The sequence below is a fragment of the Octopus bimaculoides genome, chromosome 29, assembly GCF_046866305.1.
Source record: "Octopus bimaculoides isolate indiv1 chromosome 29, ASM4686630v1, whole genome shotgun sequence".
Taxonomy (NCBI): domain Eukaryota; kingdom Metazoa; phylum Mollusca; class Cephalopoda; order Octopoda; family Octopodidae; genus Octopus; species Octopus bimaculoides.
In genome coordinates this window covers 8,449,701-8,472,911 of record NC_142956.1, presented here as the reverse complement: position 1 = coordinate 8,472,911, position 23,211 = coordinate 8,449,701, and the positions used below count along the sequence as shown (strand labels likewise).

General features: G+C 36.6%; 2 long non-coding RNA genes across 2 annotated transcripts; one reads left to right on the top strand and one right to left on the bottom strand.

Moving 5' to 3' along the window:
- Window positions 1–5,206: 5,206 nt before the first annotated feature.
- Window positions 5,207–9,991, bottom strand: LOC149130335 (uncharacterized). Its single transcript, XR_016239106.1, has 2 exons — window positions 9,696–9,991; window positions 5,207–5,792 (listed from the first exon to the last, which is right to left on the bottom strand). It is a non-coding gene; the product is annotated as an uncharacterized LOC149130335 (long non-coding RNA).
- A 117-nt stretch (window positions 9,992–10,108) lies between these two features.
- LOC149130334 (uncharacterized) lies at window positions 10,109–21,264 on the top strand. Its single transcript, XR_016238982.1, has 2 exons — window positions 10,109–11,452; window positions 20,228–21,264. It is a non-coding gene; the product is annotated as an uncharacterized LOC149130334 (long non-coding RNA).
- Window positions 21,265–23,211: the final 1,947 nt, after the last annotated feature.

The window sequence follows — 23,211 nt, the reverse complement described above, 5'->3', positions numbered from 1 at the left end:
TTGCCAGCAATGCAAAAGGTAGATTCCTACAATATTGGTAAACTGGGCTAAGTCACTCAATCCTCTTACTATATCAAAATTGTCAGGGGTGTTGCTTCTCGTCCACAGTCTACCTTCAAATTCAATTATAGTTCTAGCTAATAAAATAATTTCAATCTTATCTTTAGTAATGGGTGGGAAGTTTCTTGCATAAATTAGGGCCTTGTTTAGGAGTGTGTGGGATATATTTGAATAGTATGCATCTATATCAAATTGAAGGAACGAGTACTTCTATTCTGTAATAATGTAAACCAGGTTATGACTTAGTTTAATTTCTGGAGTAAATTTAGGTATGATCAGTTGGCTTAGTAAGTCTACCCTAGATAAGATCATGCCTAAACTTACTCCAAAAATGCATACTTGCATGGTATGCTATATTGAAGGAACTAACCCCTAAATCCTGTGTATCTCTGCCCTTCACCCTTTGTCCTTTAGCTAGCGAATCCTAAACCCTGAGCCTAGACCTAATTGGCTTGTATGTTTTTATTTTTCTTCACCCTTACCTTTGCTTTCTTTATTATTTCTTTCTTTAGCCTTAATTTATATTAGGACCTCGCCTTGCTACCCACTGCTCTAAGCCTACTATGATGAAATATCACCTACACCCCACTCCAGCCTATGTTAGAACCAGTCTAGCAGACACCTATCTCATCTGGGTCCTTAGATATCATATTACACACTTTCAAGAATTATATTCTTAACCTGCTGTATTCTTGGGATATTATTTTGTTTGTAAAATTACATTTCAGCTGATGATTACGGTTTTTTTGTAATGGAGTAATGTTCTCATTCTTCTCTTGAAAAGATGCGTAAGAAACAGCTGTAATGAGCTGACAATTATCCATTGTGTGCTATTATTTATTTATTTATGTGTGTGTGTATGTATGTATGTATGCCATTCTCTGTACATCGGACAAACGGTGCGCCGCTTGGTCGACCGATTCGCGGAACACCTCTGAGACATCAACGTTTGCAATGACACCCTGGTGTCACGCCATTTCCGCTCTGCCGGTCACTCCTTGCAGCAACACCTGTCCGTATTTGGATTGTCCATGCACAGGGGCCATCCGGACTCCCGTTTGCGCCGTGAACAGGGATTAATCTTCTCTCTTTGCTCCTTTACGCCACATAGGCTCAACTCCCCTCCCCTCTTCATCTAACCCCTCCCCCTTTGCCATCCCTCCTACTTCCTCCCACCCACCTCTCCCCTCCTGCTCCGACTCTTACTTCTCTGTACTTCTCTTCACCCCTACTCTTTCTCTCTTCTCTCTTACTCTCTTCCTCGCTTTCTCCCTCCTCCCATACCCACCTTCCCCCTCTCTTATATCCACCTTCCCCCTCTCTTATATCCACCTTCCCCTTCTCCCCCTTCATCGTCAACCCTCCCTCATAAGCTCATCCCACCCTAACACACTTCCACTCTACCTTCCCACCCCACCCCATCCAATTCCTTACACCCACCCCAACCTCTGCCTACCCACATACCCCTACCTCTACCCCCACCCTCAGCCTAACCCACACTCCACCCATGCTTTCCCCACTCTCGCCTCCCCCGCCTTCGTCTTCCCCACCTCCCAACACTCTCACATCACACCACACATCACTTCACATCACCACACATCACTTCACAACACACCACCACGCACACACTAGCACTGACCAACTCCTTTCTCCCTTCCCCATTTTTTCACACCTACATACACACATACATACTTTAAGATCACCAGCATTCTCTCTCACACACACACACAGCTTCTCGTATTTGGATCACCGCTTCTTTCCCCTTTTGTTATCTCCCCCTTTTTCTTAGCTCTCCTGTGTGAACTTTCTGTCCGGCAGTCGCCATGATAGATCGCTGACCAAACACCATTCAATTTTTTTTCTCCGTGTTTTTCTCCTTGTTTTCTCCGTATTCTTTCTGTTGAAGAGCGTAGCTCGAAACGTCAAAGACTTTCCGTATTCCCGAGCGTCATACTAATACATCCTTTTGTTGTTTACACCACCTGTCCTCGTCTGTTGTTGTTTTTTTCGTAAATTCGCCCATATATATATATATATATATATATATATATATATGAGGTCTGATCAATAAGTATCCGGATTGTTGCCATAGTAACAAAGCTAAAGCATGCAGAGTGAAGCTGCTGGCATACATTGACCAGGCCCTGCTATGCATGTGCACCAAGTTTTGTTGTTCTAGCTCACTTCCACTGCTTACAGCAGTGCTTGGAAGGAACGTGTGTAGTGTATGATCATCGCATTGACCATGACAGAGAAAGTTTTCGTGGCGATACCTGCTCAGAGGCCTATGCAAGGTTGCAGAAAGTGTATGGAGAGGAGTCTATGAGTCACTCACAGGTATATGAGTGGTTCAGATGTTTCCAAGATGGCCAAAAACATGTTGATATTGATGAACATTCTGGGAGACCCACAACCAGCAGAACTGAGAAAAGCATTGCAGCGGTGTGAGCAACTGTGAGGGGAAATCATCAAATAACCATCCTTGAGTTATCAGAGGATGTGCAGATTAGTTGCAGTTCAGTTCGGTCCTTTATCACTGAAGATTTGGGAATGAGATGTGTCTGTGAAATTTGTGTCAAAACTGCTTTCAGCTGACCAAAAAGACACTCAGGTTTCAGTTGCACAAGATCTCCTTGATTGTGTTGAGAACAATGGCAAAAACCTTTTTGAAAACTTTGCATAGGCCTCTGAACAGGTCTCACCAAGCATTTGGTAAAATTTGATGCAGATTCTCTGCTCAACTTTCTCTGTCATGGTCAATGTGATGATCACATGCTACACACGTTCCTTCAAATCACTGCTGGAAATAGAAGTGAGCTAGAGTGTTAAAACTTAGTGCACATCCACAGCAGAGTTCAAAGTCAATCTGTGGCATGCAGCTTTATTCTGCATGCTTTAGCTTCATTACTATGGCAACAGTCCAGATACTTATCAATCAGATTATGTATACATGCATGTGTGTGCTTACACACACACACACACACACACACACACACACACACACATACATATATATATATATATATATATATATATATATATATATATATATATATATATATATATATATATATATATATATATAAATATATATATATATATAAGAAATATAATATTTCTAAATCTCTCAGAGAGATTTAAGCAGTAGTGGAGTGACAAAGTTGTAGTATATTGTCAACTTAATGTGACAATCCCAATAAGGGAACACACTACTGCCGTTTAGCCCTAGGAAGCTGGACCGCTTCCTGTCGGCCTTGACACAATTACTGTGTCCTTAAGTTTGCGAAGGGGAGACAAGCTCCTCCACCCAGCCTAGCCAGCATTCAGGGACATGTTTCTGAGTCTTTGCTCGTCATCAGCCTGAAGTAGCTTGCCAGCTGGATAGAGAGGCCTGTCTCTCCTTCGCAAACTTATGAAAATCATAGTGAAGTTCATTCACTGATCAGCAAAATTAGAAATATAATATTTCTAAATCTCTCTGAGAGTGGATTTGGTAGACTATAACGAAAGGAAGACCCTGGTAAAATATGATACCAGAAATAAGTACATTGAGGGCGCCTTAAAAGAACACCCCACCACAGAGGTGTTTCAACAGCGCAAGGACTTGACAGAGAGGTGTGCTTGGATAGGAGAAGGTCTTTACAAGCAACTGAAGGACAGGCATCCAAAGACCATCAGAAGTATCCCGGACATTCCAGATTATCTGAAGAAGGAGGAGGAGGAAAGGGCTGCCTCACGTGTAGTGAGGTCAGCCCCAACATCACCAGTTAAAGGAAAAGATAATGAGTAAATAGAACCCTTGCTTTTCCTTGTTTTTAATGACTACACTTAACCTTGGGTGTTTGAATGTGCATGGTTTGAGCTCGAAATGGAAGCAAGCTTGTTTCCTCGACAACCTCAGATCATACGATATGCATGTGATGGTTGCTGCAGAGACAAGCCTTCTTGCCCCTCCTGAATGGCTATGAGAAAATCATGTCTCCTAGCCAGACCGGAGGGCAAGGGGCTGTAGTAGTACTGGTCCAAAAAGGCTTGGCTCTGCAGACAAGTACAGTCTATCTAGACCTAGAAGGTGGGCTGGTCGTCCTTCAGGCTGATTGGGATCTATGCACCTTGTGCTAGAGGATTTCAAACTGATTTTTATCGGCGCCTAGAGAACTTTCCCATGACGTCGAAGACATTAGTGGTGTTAGGAGACTATAACGCTATCGTTGACGCATGCATCGATAGCGTTGGCTCGATCGATGGGAAAGTGAACTCACGTCTCGTAGATCTGCTTAAGCGTTTTCAGTTGGCAGATCGTTATAGACTTGACCATCCGAACGTCCCAGAATGGACCTGGATGAGTGGCAACAGAAGGTTCAAGTCTTACTTACATAGGATAATGATAAAGACTAGAGATAAGTCTAGTTTTAGCTGTCCACAGCTTGTCCAAGTAGCTTACACTGACCGATGTAGATAATACAGTTAAGAGAGGATCCGGCTACTGGAAGCTGAACAAGTCTATTTTGACTTGTGAGGCATACCGTAGCCGGATTAAAGAATTAGTACAGATGGCATTAACCGGCGGTGTGGTTAATAACTGATGGTGGTTTGCCCTCAAGAGAGACATTCGTTTTGAGCCTATTAGGTTTCAGAATAGAAGGGCAACTAGTTAAGGACCTAGAAGAGGCGTTGATGTTGAGCTCTGAGAGTGGATTTGGTAGACAGAAACTGAAAGAAGCCCGTCGTGTATATATGTGTGTGTGTGTGTGTGTGTGTGTGTGTGTGTATGTCTGTGTGTCTGTGTTTGTCCCCCCAACATTGCTTGACAACCGATGCTGGTGTGTTTACGTCCCCGTCACTTAGTAGTTTGGCAAGAAAGACCGATAGAATAAGTACTAGGCTTACAAAGAATAAGTCCTGAGTTCAATTTGCTCAACTAAAGGCAGTGCTCCAGCATGGCTGCAGTCAAATGACTGTAACAAATAAAAGAATATATATATATATATATGTGTGTGTGTGTATATATATATATATATATATATATATATATATATATATGTGTGTGTGTGTATATATATATATATATATATATATATTGGAAGGTTTGGAGGTGATGTACAGAAATTATATAGAAAAAAATTAAGGTACTCAGAAATCTGGATGTTTGTACATTTACAGATTTTTATTAATGTCACATATTAAATAAAGCGCTTTTCACCTAATCGTGTAGGATTTTCAAATTGTTTTGAGAAGACCTTGCGGAGGGTCTCTTTATATAGTTTTATTGAGTGTGTAGGGGTGGAGAGAGAGATATATAGGATAGTAAGAGAGGGTGAGGAAAAGTGAGAGAGAGAGTGTGTGTGTGTGAGTGTGTGTTTTTTTGTGTTGGTGTGTGTGTCTGTGTGTGTGCGTGTGTGTGTGTCGATGGGAAAGAGAAAAGAAGAAAATTGGGTTCATAGCTGGTTAGTTCTTTTCAATGATAAGTTTATTTTTAGCCTTTTAAAGGAATGGCAAAAGCAGGTGTGATTGTTTTGAAGAAGTTGTTTTTCGAAAAGAATCTTTGGTGTCATTGTCTAGTAGGAGAGTGTGGGTGTGTTTTTGTGTGTGTGTGTGTATGGGTGCGTGTGTGTCTGTGTGCGTGCGTGTGTGTGTGCCTGTGTATTTGAAAGGTGTGTCAGTAGGAAGAGGAAGATTCTGTTTACAGTTTACAGTTGGTCAGTTCCTGCTGTGACAAGTTCATTCTTGGCCTTTAAAAAAAAAAAAAAAAAAAGAAGCAAAACCAGATGAAAAGACAAAAGAAAGAAAGAGACTTCGATATTATGTAAATAGAGGAATTTATTTGTAAAAATATGTGACAATTATTCGGTAGCCATGATAAAACTCTGAGTTTCGAATGCCGGGGCGGAAACCCATGTGGCTATCTCTTCAGTTATCTGGCCATTGAAAATTCCAATGAAAATGACCGTTAAACAAAGCGAAATTACTGTGTGGTTGACCATTATTAAGACAAAAGAGCTATTAGAATGACCGCTAAGTAAGGGGAGGGAGTAAAGGTAAGGGAGTAAAAAAGTCCATAGTATTCGTGTAAGCGCACCAATCCATACATGCGCCTATATGTATATAGTCATCCACCCTCGCTTGAAACACAGACATGTTCACCCACACATTCGCCAAATATATATATATATATATATATATATATATATATATATATATATATATATATATATGTATATATCCGCATACACACGTGCGCAAAAGGGTCCATCGATATACGCACGTGCTCAAGAAAAAATACAGGGCTAAAAGCAAAATACAGAAAAAAGTGTGCAAAAACTATAAGGGCAAAACATGTCTATACTTGCATGCACGCACATACATCTATATACGCACATAAGTTTCCATGTTCGCATCTATAGACGCACAGGAAAAAAGCGGAGTGGAAGGGAGAATACAGAAAAAAAATGTGTGAAAAATATACAAAATAATATCTCTATAAATATGTAAAAAAAATATATATGAAATCTAAGTAAAAAGTATAGAGAGATAAAAAAAACTTGTGTACATAGACACAAAATAGAAAGCAAGTCCTCTCAGTAATCTCGGGGAGACCAAAAACGTAGTAAATATTTAGCCACATGTGGACATGATCTGAAAAGTTCAGTTCTTGAATTTAGACATGTGGTAGGGTCTAAGCTGCCTTTCCAGATGAGCCATCTTTCCATATCACATAGACCGCACTTTCCACTGTCGTTGGTGTAGGGTTTACACTTGGCTAAGATCTTCCAATGGATGTTGTAACTGACACCTTTATCAAGTGTAAACCTTACACCAATGGCAGCGGAAAGTGCGGTCTATGTGATATGGAAAGATGGCTCATCTGGAAAGGCAGCTTAGACCCTGCCACATGTCTAAATTCAAGAACTGAACTTTTCAGATCATGTCCACATGTGGCTAAATATTTACTACGTTTTTGGTCCCCCCGAGATTACTGAGAGGACTTGCTTTCTATTTTGTGTCTATGTACACAAGTTTTTTTTTATCTCTCTATACTTTTTACTTAGATTTCATATATATTTTTTTACATATTTATAGAGATATTGTTTTATATATTTTTCACACATTTTTTTTCTGTATTCTCCCTTCCACCCTGCTTCTTTCCTGTGCGCCTATAGATGCGTACATGGAACCTTATGTGTGCGCTTGTGGATGTGTGCAGGTACATGCAAGTATAGATGCGTTTTGCCCTTAAAGCTTTTTCACACTTTTTTCTGTATTTTGCTTTTAGCCCTATATTTTTTCTTGCGCATGTGCGTATATTGACATGTGTATTGACTTTTTTGCGCACGTGTGTATGGGTGCGAGTGTGTTGCATGTACGTGTGTGTGCGTGTATGCGGGTATATACATGTGTGCGTGTATGCGGGTATATACATGTGTGTGTGTGTGTGTGTGTGTGTGTGTATTTGGTGAATGTGTGGGTGAGCATGTCTGTGTTTCAAGTGAGGGTGGATGACTATATGCATCTAGGCACATGTACGGATTGGTGTGCTTACACGAATACTATGAACTTTTTTACTCCCTCCCCTTACTTAGCGGTCATTCTAATAGCTCTTTTGTCTTAATAACGGTCAATCACACAGTAATTTTGCTTTGTTTAACGGTCATTTTCATTGGAATTTTCAATGGCCAGATAACTGAAGAGATGGCGGCGTGGGTCCCCCCCCTCCGGCATCCAAAACTCAGAGTTTTATCATGGCTACCGAAATATTGTCACATATTTTTACAGGTATATATATATATATATATATATATATATACATATATATACATAAATGTTATATATATATATATTATATGTATATATAAATGTTATATATATATATATATATATATATATATATATATGTATATATATATATATATATAACATACATATATATAATATATAGGCGCAGCAGTGGCTGTGTGGTAAGTAGCTTGCTTACCAACCACATGGTTCCGGGTTCAGTCCCACTCCGTGGCACCTTGGGCAAGTGCTTTCTACTATAGCTTCGGGCCGACCAAAGCCTTGTGAGTGGATTTGGTAGACGGAAACTGAAAGAAGCCCGTCGTATATATGTATATATATATGTGTGTGTGTGTTTGTGTGTCTGTGTTTGTCCTCCTAGCATTGCTTGACAACCGATGCTGGTGTGTTTATGTCCCCATCACTTCGCGGTTCGGCAAAAAGAGACCGATAGAATAAGTACTAGGCTTACAAAGAATAAGTACCGGGGTCGATTTGCTCGACTAAAGGCGGTGCTCCAGCATCCAGCATGGCCGCAGTCAAATGACTGAAACAAGTAAAAGAGTAAAGAGTAAAAGAGTATATAGAACATATATGTATATATAATATATATATGTAGAACATACGTATATATATAATATATATATATTATATATATATACATATATATACATATATGTACATATATTATATATATATATATATATATATATATATATATATATATATATATATATATATAACATTTATATATACATATAATATATATATATAAAATATACAGATATATATATATATATATATATATATACAGATATATATATATATATATACAGATATATATATATATATATATATATATATATATATATATATATATATATATATATATATACAGATATATATATATATATATATATATATATATATATATATATATATATATATATATATATATATATATATAAAATATACAGATATAGGGCAGGGAATCGTCAATTAGTAATTAAATTAATAATTAACAATTTTGCCAAGTAGTTCAGTATGAAAAAAACCTTTATCGGTAAAACCGTTTATAATCATAAATATACAGGGATTAGCATGAGTTGGAGAAGCAACTCATGCTAATCCCTATATATTTATGATATATATATATATATATAGATATAACATTTATATATACATATAATATATATATATAACATTTATATATACATATATATATATATATATATAACATTTATATACACATATAATATATATATATATATATGTATGTATGTATAACTGTGGGAAATGAAAACCGCCGTGTTTTCCTCCACCGCCCATAATGTCGCCACTCCACCTCTCTCACTGTCGCTACCTCCCACCTGTGTCTCTGTTGCTGCCTCCTATTTCCTCGCCCTATGACGCCATTTATAAAAATAGCTTCTTTCTCCCATTTTCTGTCTTTCATTTAATTTGTCCAGCTGTTACTTGTTTTATTTTAAATTTACTTCAACACGTTTATTTTATCATTGGAGCTTATAAAATCAAGATCCATTATAGGAAAAATTAATAATAAAAATAAAACGATACAACCATCACATTCATTGCGGAATAAATGATTTTGTATTTTATTTTATTATATGCTAATTAGATTTTATTTTTCCTTTTGAAATTATAAATAAAATTAAAACAATTATTGAAAAAAATCAAAATTATTAAAATACGTTTAAACACCTATGAGCCTCAGTTTCTCTTACACTCACGTTATTATAAAATAAATTATCATTAATATAATTTAATTTTTTATATTTCATTACAGCATCCCCAAAATAATTTTAAAAAATAAAGAAAATAGTGTAATTACAAAAACTCACTGAGCTCTCATCACGGTAGAGATGTAGAAGATAATTCGGTAATTGTCGTACATTTCCGTTATTTAATTAATGCGCACACACACACACACACACACACACAATTTAAAGATCCAATATCGGTAGAATCAACAAAAAGAAAAGAACTGCATCCAGTGAGAGATAAATATCAATTTTAACATACAACCGAAAGAGCTATTAAAACTTTCATACTATTATGATACTCTTGAACAGGCATATTTATAAAATACGCTATGCATCTTAAAGCAATCTTTCAGGTTCTGTATTTAAATTGATATATATATATATATATATATATATATATATATATATATATATATATATATATATATATATATATATGTGTGTGTATATATAAATTCCTACATATTAAATAACTATTATTTTTTATATAAACTCGTTTTATTTTTTAGACTCAAGATATTTCAGGACAGTTGAAATTAAAAGCTTTTTTTTAGCTTTTCCAGCTTTGAAAATGCTGCGCAGTCTGGTCTCGTTTCCCCGAGAACTTAAACAGCGATCGATGAATGAATGCGATAATATGATGTTAACAAAAAATAAGTAATAATAAATGAAAAAAACATAATAATCATTTCCACTATAGAGACACAGTCTGAAATTTAGAGAGACGAGGGTTAGTCAATTACGTCGACTCCAGTGCTCAACTGGTATTTATTTTATCAACATTGAAGAAAAAAACATGCGAAATTTACATCGATGGAATTCGAACTCAGAACGTAAGCAGTAGGAGGAAATGCGGATAAGCATTTTTTTTTGTTTTTTGTCCCGTGCGGTAACGATTCTGCCAGCTTGTCACCTTAAGAATACGAAGAGTATTTTTTCTATTTGACACAGGGTACTACTAAAGCAGCGCGGACCCGAACGCGCAGACGCGCGTCCGCGCTAGCTAGTCTTGAGTGGTCGATCCTAACCCTAACCCTATCCCTAACCCTAACCCTGTCCCTAACCCTAACCCTAACCCTATCCCTAACCCGCGTGTGCAAATGAATACGTGTTTAGGGTTAGGGTTAGGGTTAGGGTTAGGATCGACCACTCACGACTAGCCAGCTCGGACGCGCGACTGCGCGTTCGGGTCCGCGCTGCTTTAGTAGTACCGAACCCCCTCATAAACATTCTTTCTTAAAATGAGAGTTTAAAATACGGATAGTTCAGACTTTTTGCTTAAATTTCAGCAATAGACCACCCTTGGATGCATCTTCATTCCATTCAATGTGTTTAAGAGGGAAAAATATCGATAAACATCAATACATTTCAGAGTGACAAATAAACGAGGAAGGTATCTGGTGGTCGTAAGATGTGCTAAAAACAACAACTAAATTGCCCTTAAATCACACAAAATTCCCCCCTCCCCATAATCGTATGAATTCCCGTGTGTAAAACACAAATTCGCAAAAATTTCCTGAAAATTCAAAAAAAAAAAAGTTATGAGGGTTTATATAGGAAGCTTAAACCGGAATTCCGCCAGCACAGGTTCATGACAAGGACAGTCTACAGTTTGTGTTGAGGGGAAAGAAAGGGGTAAATCGGTGAAGTGAGATAATAGTATACATAAGTATGTGAACATATGATGGATGCAGTCCTCCTGATACTGGAGAAACACCAGCTAGAGTCAACCTAGGAACCCTACAGAGCCAGGATGACCCTGGACATGCCTACATATGTGTACCCCCACAACTTGGTTTCCTTATAACTTCCAGGAAAATGGATATTTTTTTAATGTAAGTTTCTATAAATATGCTTTAGATGGTGCAGATTCCAATTATATCTGAATTTGTAGAGAAAATTTTCCAAAGATAGGGAGAGGAGTTTTGGAAAATTCACACAAGTCGGTTTCGTTTTCTTATAACTTTTAGAAAAATGGCTAATTTTTATGTAATTTTCTTCAAGTACTTTTCAGAGTAAGTAAATTACAATTATATTGGAATCTGATGTGAAAAAAAAGTTAAAAAAACCTGCTGGGCACACACACATACGTACTGACACACATCACAATTTTTTATGAATATCTCAACTTTCATTTTGTAGATACAGGGGTTGGACAAAATAGTGGAAACACCTTAAAATTTCAAACAAATTTATCTTAATATGGGGTAGGACCACCTTTGGCAGTAATTACAGCTTGAATTCTACAAGGTATTGAATTGTTTCCAAAGGAATTTTTGTCCATTCTTCAGTTAAAACAGTCTCCAGTTCTTGTAGTGATGATGGTGGAGGATATCAACTCCTTACTTGTTTTTCTAAAATGCACCATAAATGTTCAATAATATTGAGATCTGGGGTCTGTGGTGGCCAGATAAGATGTTCAACTTCACTAGAATGTCCGTCGTGCAATTCAGTAACCACTTTAGCTGTGTGAATCGGTGCATTATCATCGTGTAAGATTGCGTTTCCTTCCGGAAGCAGTTCTGCAACCATAGGATGAATTTGATCAGATAAAATGTTTAAGTAGTCTTGACTATTAATTCAGCCATGAAGGGAAACCAGTAGGCTAGTGGATTTCCAAGATATAACCCCCCTCCCCCGATCATCACAGATCCTCCTCCATGTCAAATGCTTCTTTTGGCTGTCTCCACACGTATACTCAGCTGGTAGTCAGAAATAAGGTAAAGGATGACTCGTCTGAGAAAATAACATTCTTTCACTGCGTAAATACTCTAAACGCCTTGCAACGTTTGTTTTTGAAAGTAGTGGTTTTCTGATTGCAGCCCACCTGTGAAATCCGGCTTTGTGCAGCTCCCGGCAAATAGTTTTTGTGGAAATTGGGTTCTCAAGGTAGTCATTAAGCTCTGCAGTAATTTTGGGAGCTGTATTTTTGTGATCCTTTCTAACAATTCTTGTAAGAGTCTGACGGTCTCTATCTGAAAGTTTTAGTTTTCTTCCAGAGTTTTGTTTCGACGAGGAGTTTTTTCCCTCTTTCTCAAAGGCTCTCATTACTTTCAAGATGCACCAGACATTGCGGCTGTTTTCATTACCCTAGCACCTGCCATATGAGCACCAACAATTTGACCTCTTTGAAAATCCAATAGATCTGTCATTTTAATGAATTTTAATTATCTTTTTTCTGATGATATCTGTAAAGAAACAGCAATTTTAGCAAAAACATATTAAACAACACTAATAATAAATCAAAAAGCATAAATATAAACAAGCTTTTGACGGTTTTATAGATATTTCAAAATTATGATGCTAGGTGTTTCCATTATTTTGTCCAACCTGTGTATATGTGACATGTGTCAGTAAGTATGTGTACGAGCCAACCAAATTCTTTTTTGTTTTTCTTCTTCAAACTAAATTTTTTATATCCTGGACAAACGTTGGATATATAATTTAATAGAAGGGAAGTAAAAATCAATGTCTTCACACGACATGCATCGCGAGACTCTAAAACGCTCTCTCGATGACTTCTATCAACCTCTCGTCTCAACCAATACACTACTCTTTATAAGAGTTTGGCTAGTCCAGTTTTCCAATCCCCCAGGGGTGTCAATGACTCTTGCCACATCTCCCCTTTGAGATTGACTTCCGTTGGAAGTTAATATTATTTTCATCATATCTCGCATTCTGAGATTTCTTCCCCAGGAAGTTTAATATTACTTCCATTTAGGCACTACTTCCAATCATTCTGTTTGTTGCCTCTTTATTGTGCTGCTACGCATAGGTTCGATTTCTTGTGGCATTGGAACATCAAAGGTGTTGTAGAACACTTCCATGGGTATCTCTTTTCTTTTTTCTGTATATCTATTTTTTTTTAGCTGGTTTAAATGTCTTTTGCGTTCCCATCTTTTGCCTCTTATCATATATGTCATTTTGCCTACTCTTTTTGTTACTAACCTGTCTTCCCAACTTTGTCTTCCATTTTTATATATTTTGAAAAACACCTTGTCACCAATGTTAAAATGCTTTGTCGTATTTTTAGTGTTTTGTCTATTTGTTTTTCTAACTGGTAGCAGCTTGTCAAAAATTGATCTTATTTTTCAAGCAAACATTAGTTCCACAGTGTTTGGGGGTTTGGTGTTATCCTATAAACCCCCCAGGGATTGTATCAATGTTGCATCATTGACTAGCTCATTTCTTGATTTCTTTAATGCTCTTTTAAATGTATTCACGAACCTTTCTGCTGGCCCATTTGATCTTGGGTGATTCGGAGTAGTGAGTACATCTTGCAAAAATTCTTAAAGTCATTTGCCGTGAATTGTGTACCATTATCAGAGTCTATAGTATCCGGGACACCATACCAAGCAAAAGGTTTGTGTAGAAATTCCACTGTTACTATGGATGTTGGTTTTCTACATTTACACATTTCTGGCCATTTTGCAATGCTATCTACCACAATTAGATAATATGATCGGTTTAACGGTCCTGCAAAGTCTATGTGTAGTCTGGACTATGGAATATCAGTCTTAGGCCAAGGTTGAAATTTTATAGATGGTGATTTCGCTGCAAGAACACAACCTCTGCAGGATTTTACCAACTTCTCCATATCTAGATCCATTTTTATCCAGTAAACATAACTCCTCATAAGCGACTTCATCGTAGAAATTCCTGGATGTCCAGTGTGAAATTCCTTTAACATTCAATCCTTTTAATGAGGTAGGCATTACGCCCCTCTGTGCATACATAAGCACATCATCATATATCGAATACAAATTTGAAACTGTACTACGTCCAGTCACACGTATTTTTTTATTTGTCTTCTGATCTCACTATTTTCTCATTTTTATGATAAACTCATCCGTCTCTGCCTTAATTTTTATTTCCTCCAATATCACAGACAATTCACGCACACCATTGTACAATATATTCTTTATTTCATTTTCGGCTTTTAACGCCGCTATCACTCTGTCTTCTAGTGGTTCACTGTATTTTGGTATTAACCTTGGCAAACCAACTGCATGTCGCAATTTTTTCGATGGCAAATACACCACACCTCACTTTAAATCGTACATATCAACCCACAACCCCAGAAACAATGAAGCATACAACACAATTGTACAAAATCTCACTCTGCTCACTCAAGACCCGAAAATGAACAATATTCTGAATACACACAAATTACTAAAATGCAAAAGACAAGACAAATCATTCAAGAGACTCCTAACAAGTACAAAACTGTACTCAACACATAAGATACCAACAGTTAAAAAATGCGGACAACCTAATTGTGATACATACCTGTACCTAACATGCTTGGAATTCACATTCCAGCAAGAAGAAAAATTTTCAGTTAAGACCAACTTCGCATGTACCTCCCAGAACCTAATTTATGTCCTAACTTGCTCAGGTTGTGGCCACAATAATGTGGGTCAAACAAGCCTTACTTTGAGATGCAGAGTTATGCTGCATAAGGAACAGATTCGTTCTCCTCAATACAGGCAGATAGCTCTGAACAAACATATTAACAGATGTGCAAGAAATAAAACACCGAATTTCCATATTTTTCCATTATACCAATGCAAATATTCAATCTCCTTACAAGAATGCCGAAACAAGGAAAACTTGTTTCATACAAAAGTACAGAACACACCTTAATATATAAACTTGACCACCTGATTCCTACACATTCCTATTTCAAAATCAAATTTAATACCACTATTCAATAATACTGAGGAGGTAGTTGTCTACCTTTCCACCTATTGCCTCCCTTTATCCACTCTCTTCATTCATTCTTACATTTCAAGAAATCAAAAATGGCGTGATTCCTTTGACTCAAGGAATGATTACTTCACAATGTCCCATGAAAAGCTAATTTAAATAGCGAAAACCAGTAGGATATCACTACATTTTATGAGACTTTTACCACCCATAATATATGTATATATATTTTTTTATAAAAAGATATTAAAACTATGTGACATAAAAGCATTTCTCTTTCCCTTTTTATATGTTTTACACATATTTTCACTTCATTATATTTATATATATATATAAATATTTATGCATATATAGAAAAGCTGAACATTAGAAGCATCAGTTGTAGTGTGCAAGAGAGACGATTGCGCTGGTATGGACATGTGGTGAGAATGGATGAGGATAGCTGCGTGAAAAAGTGCCACACCCTAACAGTTGAGGGAACCCGTGGAAGAGGTAGGCCCAGGAAGACCTGGGCTGAGGTGGTGAGGCAAGACCTTCGTACATTGGGCCTCACCGAGGCGATGACTACTGACCGAGACCTTTGGAAATGTGCTGTGCGTGAGAAGACCCGGCAAGTCAAGTAAGATCGTTGCCAGTGCCCCTGGACTGGTTCTTGTGCGGGTGGCACATGAGATGCACCATTTTGAGCGTGGCCGTTGCCAGTACCGCCTGACTGGCTCCCGTAGGATTTTCGAGCGAGATCGTTGCCAGTGCCCCTGGACTGGCTTGTGCGGGTGGCATATAAAAGACACCATTTCGAGCATGGCCGTTTTCGTGCGGGTGACACGTAAAAGCACCCACTACACTCTCTGAGTGGTTGGTGTTAGGAAGGGCATCCAGCTGTAGAAACTCTGCCAAATTAGATTGGAGCCTGGTGTTGCCATCCGGTTTCACCAGTCCTCAGTCAAATCGTCCAACCCATGCTAGCATGGAAAGCGAACGTTAAACGATGATGATGATGATGATGATGATATAGATATGTATGCATGTTTGTATGTGTATATCTATGTGTACATATATATGTATGTATATATATATATATATATATATTATATATATGTAGATGTATATGTGTAGATGTATAGGTGTATATGTATAGATGTATATATATCGATGTGTATATATATATATGTATCATGGGCCGTGACTGCTGAAGACATGCGTAAGCTCGCAAGGAATGAAGCCAGTATGCTCCGATGGATGAGTAATGTCAGTGTGCATACCCGACAGAGTGTAAGTATCTTGAGAGAAAAGTTGAACATAAGAAGCCTCAGTTGTGGTGTGCAAGAGAGACAATTGCGCTGGTATGGACATGTGGCGAGAATGGATGAGGATAGCTGCGTGAAAAAGTGCCACACCCTAACAGTTGAGGGAACCCGTGGAAGAGGCAGGCCTAGGAAGACCTGGGATGTGGTGGTGAAGCACGACCTCCAAACATTAGGCCTCACTGAGGCAATGACTAATGACCGGGACCTTTGGAAATATGCAGCACGTGAGAAGACTCAGCAAGCCAAGTGAGAGCAAAATCCAAGGCCTCTGCCTAGGATGCAGCCAGCCCACTTATGCGTACCATTCCTTCATTGGACACCAAACTGGTGAGGCAAGTGAAATCGGAACTGAACTATATTTGTAGGAACACTAAACTCGGCTTGCGAAGACCTGTTGGGGCAAGCGAAATCGTGTTGGCACCTGTACCAGTGGAGCACTAAGAGCACCGTCCGAGCGCGATCATTGCCAGAGCAGCTGTCTGGCTTCCATGCTGGTGGCACGTAAATAGCACCAGTGTGATCGTTACCAACGTCGCCTTCCTGGCACTTGTGCCAGTGGCATGTGAAAAGACATTTGAGCAAGATCGTTGCCAGTGCCAATCGACTGGCCCCTATGCAGGTGACATGTAAAATTCACCATTTCGAGCGTGGCCGTTGATCGTTACCAATGTCGCCTGGTGTCGCCTCCTGGTCCACCAGTCCTCAGTCAAATTGTCCAACCCATGCTAGCATGGAAAGCGTACGTTAAACGACGATGATGATGAAGTATGTATATATATATATATATATATATATATATATATATATATAATACAAATAATATGTGAGTATATGCATATATACGTACATGTATGTACATACCTACATCTACATGTATATGTAGATGCATATCTGGGTACAGGACATTACAAAAATACGTGGACAAAATGAAAAACAGAACATAAACAGAGTACAGAAAACACACAGGCCACATAGAGAACATTTCCTTCATCAGCTGCCACCATTCTAAAACTAGGTGTTTCGAAGAGTTAGGGCAGGATGCATTGTTAGAATGGCTCTTCCAGTGGAAACAAATTAAATTTATAGTGCGGAGGAATATCGTGGCGAACAGAAAACATGACAGGAAAATGAGACAGTGAAAATAAACAAGAAGGGCTAGTAGGGCCAGACGTGAAAAAATATATATGTATACTGAACGCTGTGATGAGACGAACTGGAAGGGAGAGAGAAGAAGTTCGTGCTGGCTTGGCAGTGACCAAGATAAGAAAGGAGGCAGAAGCCAGACACATGTGACCAGCAAGGGGTAAGGAGAAAGAGTTGTAGAGAGAGAAAAAAGGGGAGGAAGTAGAATATAGGTAAGCAACGAGAGTCAGGGAGGAAGATATATATATATATATATAGTAGTGAAGAGAAGAGGCGAAGAACAACAGAAGGAAGAATGAGAGGGAAAGAAAGATACAAAGATAGATAGAATCGCATCAGAAATATAAAGTTAAGACTTACATATATATATAGATAGATATGTATATATATATATGGATGTATATGTATATATAGAAGTATATATATATATATATATAGAAGTATATATATATATATATATATATATATATATATATATATATATATATATATATATATATATATATATATATATATATATATATAAAAACAAATAGTAAATGAGTATATGCATATATACGTACAGGTATGTGCATACCGACATCCACCTGTATGTATAGGTGCATATCTGGGTACAGGACATTGCAAACAAAGCGTAGACAAGAAAACACACAAGCCACATAGAGAACATTCTCCTTCATCAGCTACCCCCGTTTTAACACCGGCGTTTCGAAGAGATATATATATATATCTGTCTATTTATGTATACATATATACGTATATATATATATTTTAATTTATGTATATATTAATATTTTCTCAGTTGAAAAAACTTCGATAATGTAAATATGTTAATCATTACCAGGGTAGCAAAAAACACACAAAAACTGGGATATCACACCCGTTTAATAGGTAGAAATACCATGTTAATCTGATGTATTTTGAGTAGATATGAATAATAATAATAAATGGGCCAAAACGCATGTAAACAATAAGTTCCTTTAATTCCTACATATGTTTCAAAATATATGTGCACTCTACTCCAAAGAAGTAATAGGTGCTGTAATTGCACATAAATTCATCTTCATGGAACCAACAAACAAAAAGCAAGACATGCGCTAAATACTAAGGTTGCGTACGAGTTATAACGTTATATAGCTAAGTAAGTGACCGGTAGAAACAAGAACGCTGGTTTATAGGGAGTTATTAAGGGAGAGAGGCTATGAACACTATACTAAAAGTTTGAATTAGAGGAAGGCATAATGCACCCCTCCCTCGTAACCCTATCCCCATACAATCCAACCCCACCCTCCCTATCCCTCCCATCCCTCCCCACCCTTACACCCACTCCCACATACCCCACCTCTACCCCCAGCCTCAGCCTAACCCACACCCCACCTTTGCTTTCCTCACTCTCGCCTCCCCCAAATCCCAACACCATCATACCACACCACACACCACCATACCACACACACACTAGCACTGACCACTTCCCAGACCCACATCCACACACCTACACATACACACATGCACACGTCAAGGTCACCAGCCCTCTTCCACACGCACATACATGCTCTCTTATACACACACATGCGCACCTTCATTTTGGGATCTCTACTACTGTATTATATCCCCTTCTTCCTAGCTCACCTGTATGACCCTTCTGTCCGGCATTCACCATGATAGATCACTAGCCACTACACCTTCTTTATTTTCTCTCCTTGTTTCTTTCTGTGTTCCTTTCTGTGGAAGAGCGAAGGCTCGAAACATTAAATACTTTTTCACTTCCCGAGTGTCAAACTAATACATCTGTTTGTTGTCTACACCACCTGTCTTCATCTTTTTTTTTTGTGAATTCTCCCTATATATATAGATATATATGCATATATATATATATATATATATATATATATATATATATATATATATAGATGTAAATATATAGATTTATATGTATATATGTATATATATATATATACATATATATATATATATATATATATATATACATATATATATATACATATACATATATATATATACATATATATATATATATATATATATATATATATATATATATATATATATATATATATATATATATATATATATATGTCTATATATATATTTATGTGTATATACATAAGTATTTATGTATATATATAGATGTATATATAGGCATATATATATAATTATATGTATATACATGTATATATATATATATATATATATATATATATATATATATATATATATATATATATATATATATGTATGTATGTGTATATATATATATATATATATATATATATATATATATATACAGGGGTTGGACAAAATAATGGAAACACCTTGCATCATAATTTTGAAATATCTATAAAACCGTCAAAAGCTTGTTTATTTTTATGTTTTTTGATTTATTATTAGTGTTGCTTAATATGTTTTGCTAAAATTGCTGTTTCTTTGCAGATATCATCAGAAAAAGGTAATTAAAATTCATTAAAATGACAGATCTATCGAACTTTCAAAGAGGTCAAATTGTTGCTGTTCGTATGGCAGGCGCTAGTGTAACGAAAACAGCCGAAATATTTGGTGCATCAAAAAGAACTGACAGCCTTTGAGAAAGTGGGAAAAACCTCCTCATCAAAACAAAACTCCAGAAGAAACCAAAACTTTCAGATAGGGTTTGTCAGACTCTCACACAAATTATTAGAATGGATCACAAAAGTACAGCTCCCAAAATTACCACAGAGCTTAATGACCACCTCGAGAACCCAGTTTTCACAAAAACTGTTTGCCAGGATCTGCACAAAGCTGGATTTCACAGGTGGGCTGCAATCAGAAAACCACTACTTTCGAAAACAAATGTTGCAAAGCATTGAAAGTGGAATAAAAACTTACAGAATTGGTCTCTAGAGCAGTGGAAGAATGTTATTTTCTCGGACGAGTGATCCTTTACCTTATTTCCAACCACGGGCCGAGTATACGTGTGGAGACAGCCAAAAGAGACATTTGACCCAGAATGCCTTCTACTGACTATTAAACATGGAGGAGGATCTGTGATAATCTGGGGGAGGCTATATTTTGGAAATCCGCCAGCCCAATGGTTTCCCTTCATGGCAGAATTAATAGTCAAGATTATTTAAGCATTTTATCTGATCAAATTCATCCTATGGTTGTGGAACTGTTTCCAGAAGGAAACACAATCTTTCAGGATGATAATGCACCAATTAACACAGCTAAAGTGGTTACTGAATTGCACGACGGACATTCTAGTGAAGTTGAACGTCTTATCTGGCCACCACAGTCCCCAGATCTCAATATTATTGAACATTTATGGTGCATTTTAGAAAAACAAGTAAGGAGGCAATATCCTCCACCATCATCACTACAAGAACTGGAGATTGTATTAGCTGAAGAATGGACAAAAATTCTTTTGGAAACAATTCGAACTTTGCAAAAGGTGGTCCTACCCCTTATTCAAATAAATTTGTTTGAAATTTTAAGGTGTTTCCATTATTTTGTCCAACCCCTGTAGGTATATATATGTATGTATGTGTGTGTATATATATATCAAAATAAGCAACACGGATTTTAAAGATGACTGCAGTACGCACGTTTCATGCTACTCCATTTATTTAAGCAATGCGAGCATTACATTAAATGCAATATGTAGAGTAATCTTCAGCTGCACAGAAATGTAGAGAATTACAGTAGAATAGACATATTATAATTGTGGCAACATTTAAAATCCAAGTGGGAAGAAGAATACATAAAAATTCATCTTGACATATATATATATATATATTTCGAGCAAGATCGTTGCCAGTGCCCCTGGACTGGCTCTTGTGCGGGTGGCACATAAAATACACCATTTTGAGTGTGGCCGTTGCTAGTACCGCCTGACTGGCATTCGTGCTGGTGGCACGTAAAGCACCCACTACACTCTCTGAGTGGTTGACATTAAGAAGGGCATCCAGCTGTAGAAACTCTGCCAAATCAGATTGGAGCCTGGTATAGCCATCTGGTTTCACCAGTCCTCAGTCAAATCGTCCAGCCCATGCCAGCATGGAAAGCGCACGTTAAATGATGATGATGATGATGATGATGATGATATATATATATATATATATATATATATTAGGGACAAAATCCAAAATTACAGGTAAAAACTCAATTAAAATCAATTTATAAAAAATTAAAATTAAATTGAGCTTTACAGATTAAAATATATATAAATATATAGTTTTAGGGAAAAGAACCAAGTTTCATGAACTCATCGATGAAAATCCACTATCACATATAGAAAAATTAATAATTAAAAGCACAATAAATTAGTATAATATAATACAAAGTAAATATCATAAGATAAAGATAATATCTTATGATATTTACTTTGTATTATATACTAATTTATTGTGCTTTCAATTATTAATTTTTCTATATGTAATAGTGGATTTTCATCGATGAGTTCATGGAACTTGGTTTTTTTCTCTAAAACTATATATATATATATATATATATATAATAATAATTATGATAATGATATTACGTATAAAAATCCAAATTTACAGGGAAAAATTCAATTTAATTTAATTTATCAAAATTAAAATTAAATTAAATTTCACAATATATAATATATAAATATATAATTTAGAGAAAAAAAAAACACAATTATTGAATTCATCCATGAAAATCCAGTCACATATAGAAAAATTTAATAAGTAAATACACTAAAAAGACCTATAATAAAAATCAAAAAAGTACAAAGTAATAAATATTAAAATAATAAAATGACTACACATGTTTCATAACCACATTTTCATTTTATTATTTTAATATTTATTACTTTGTACTTTTGTGATTGTGGTCAAGCAATCTTCAAGAAAAAGTAAAAATAAACATCCTTTGAATTCTGGTTGTTGGAATGTGCGCACACTCCTTGATGATAATTTCAACAAGAGGCCAGAAAGGTGTACTGCACCTATTGCATGAGAGCTTAAGAAATATTCCCTTGATATAGTTGTGCTCTCTGAAACTTGTCTCTCTGGTAAGGGTGAAGTAAATGAACCTACTTATGGATATACTATCTTCTAGAGAGGCCTACCTAAGGGTCAGCATAGAGAATCTAGTGTTGGGTTTGCTCTCAAGAATACATTAGTATCCTCCATTGCAGAGCTTCCAAGTGGTATATCTAAATAGACTATGTCATGCCATATTAAAGTGACAAAAGTTAGCTTTCTTACCGTTGTCAGTATTTATGCACCAACAATGTCCCATTCTGATGAAACTGTAGGACAGCTTTATGATGATCTAGCACAATTATTGAGGAAAGTACCAATTTCTGACAAGCCGGTCATATTGGGAGATTTCAATGCAAAAGTTGGAAAAGACTGTTTCCTGGCCTGTTTTAGGTCGACATGGGATTGGAAAATGCAATAAAAATGGAGTAG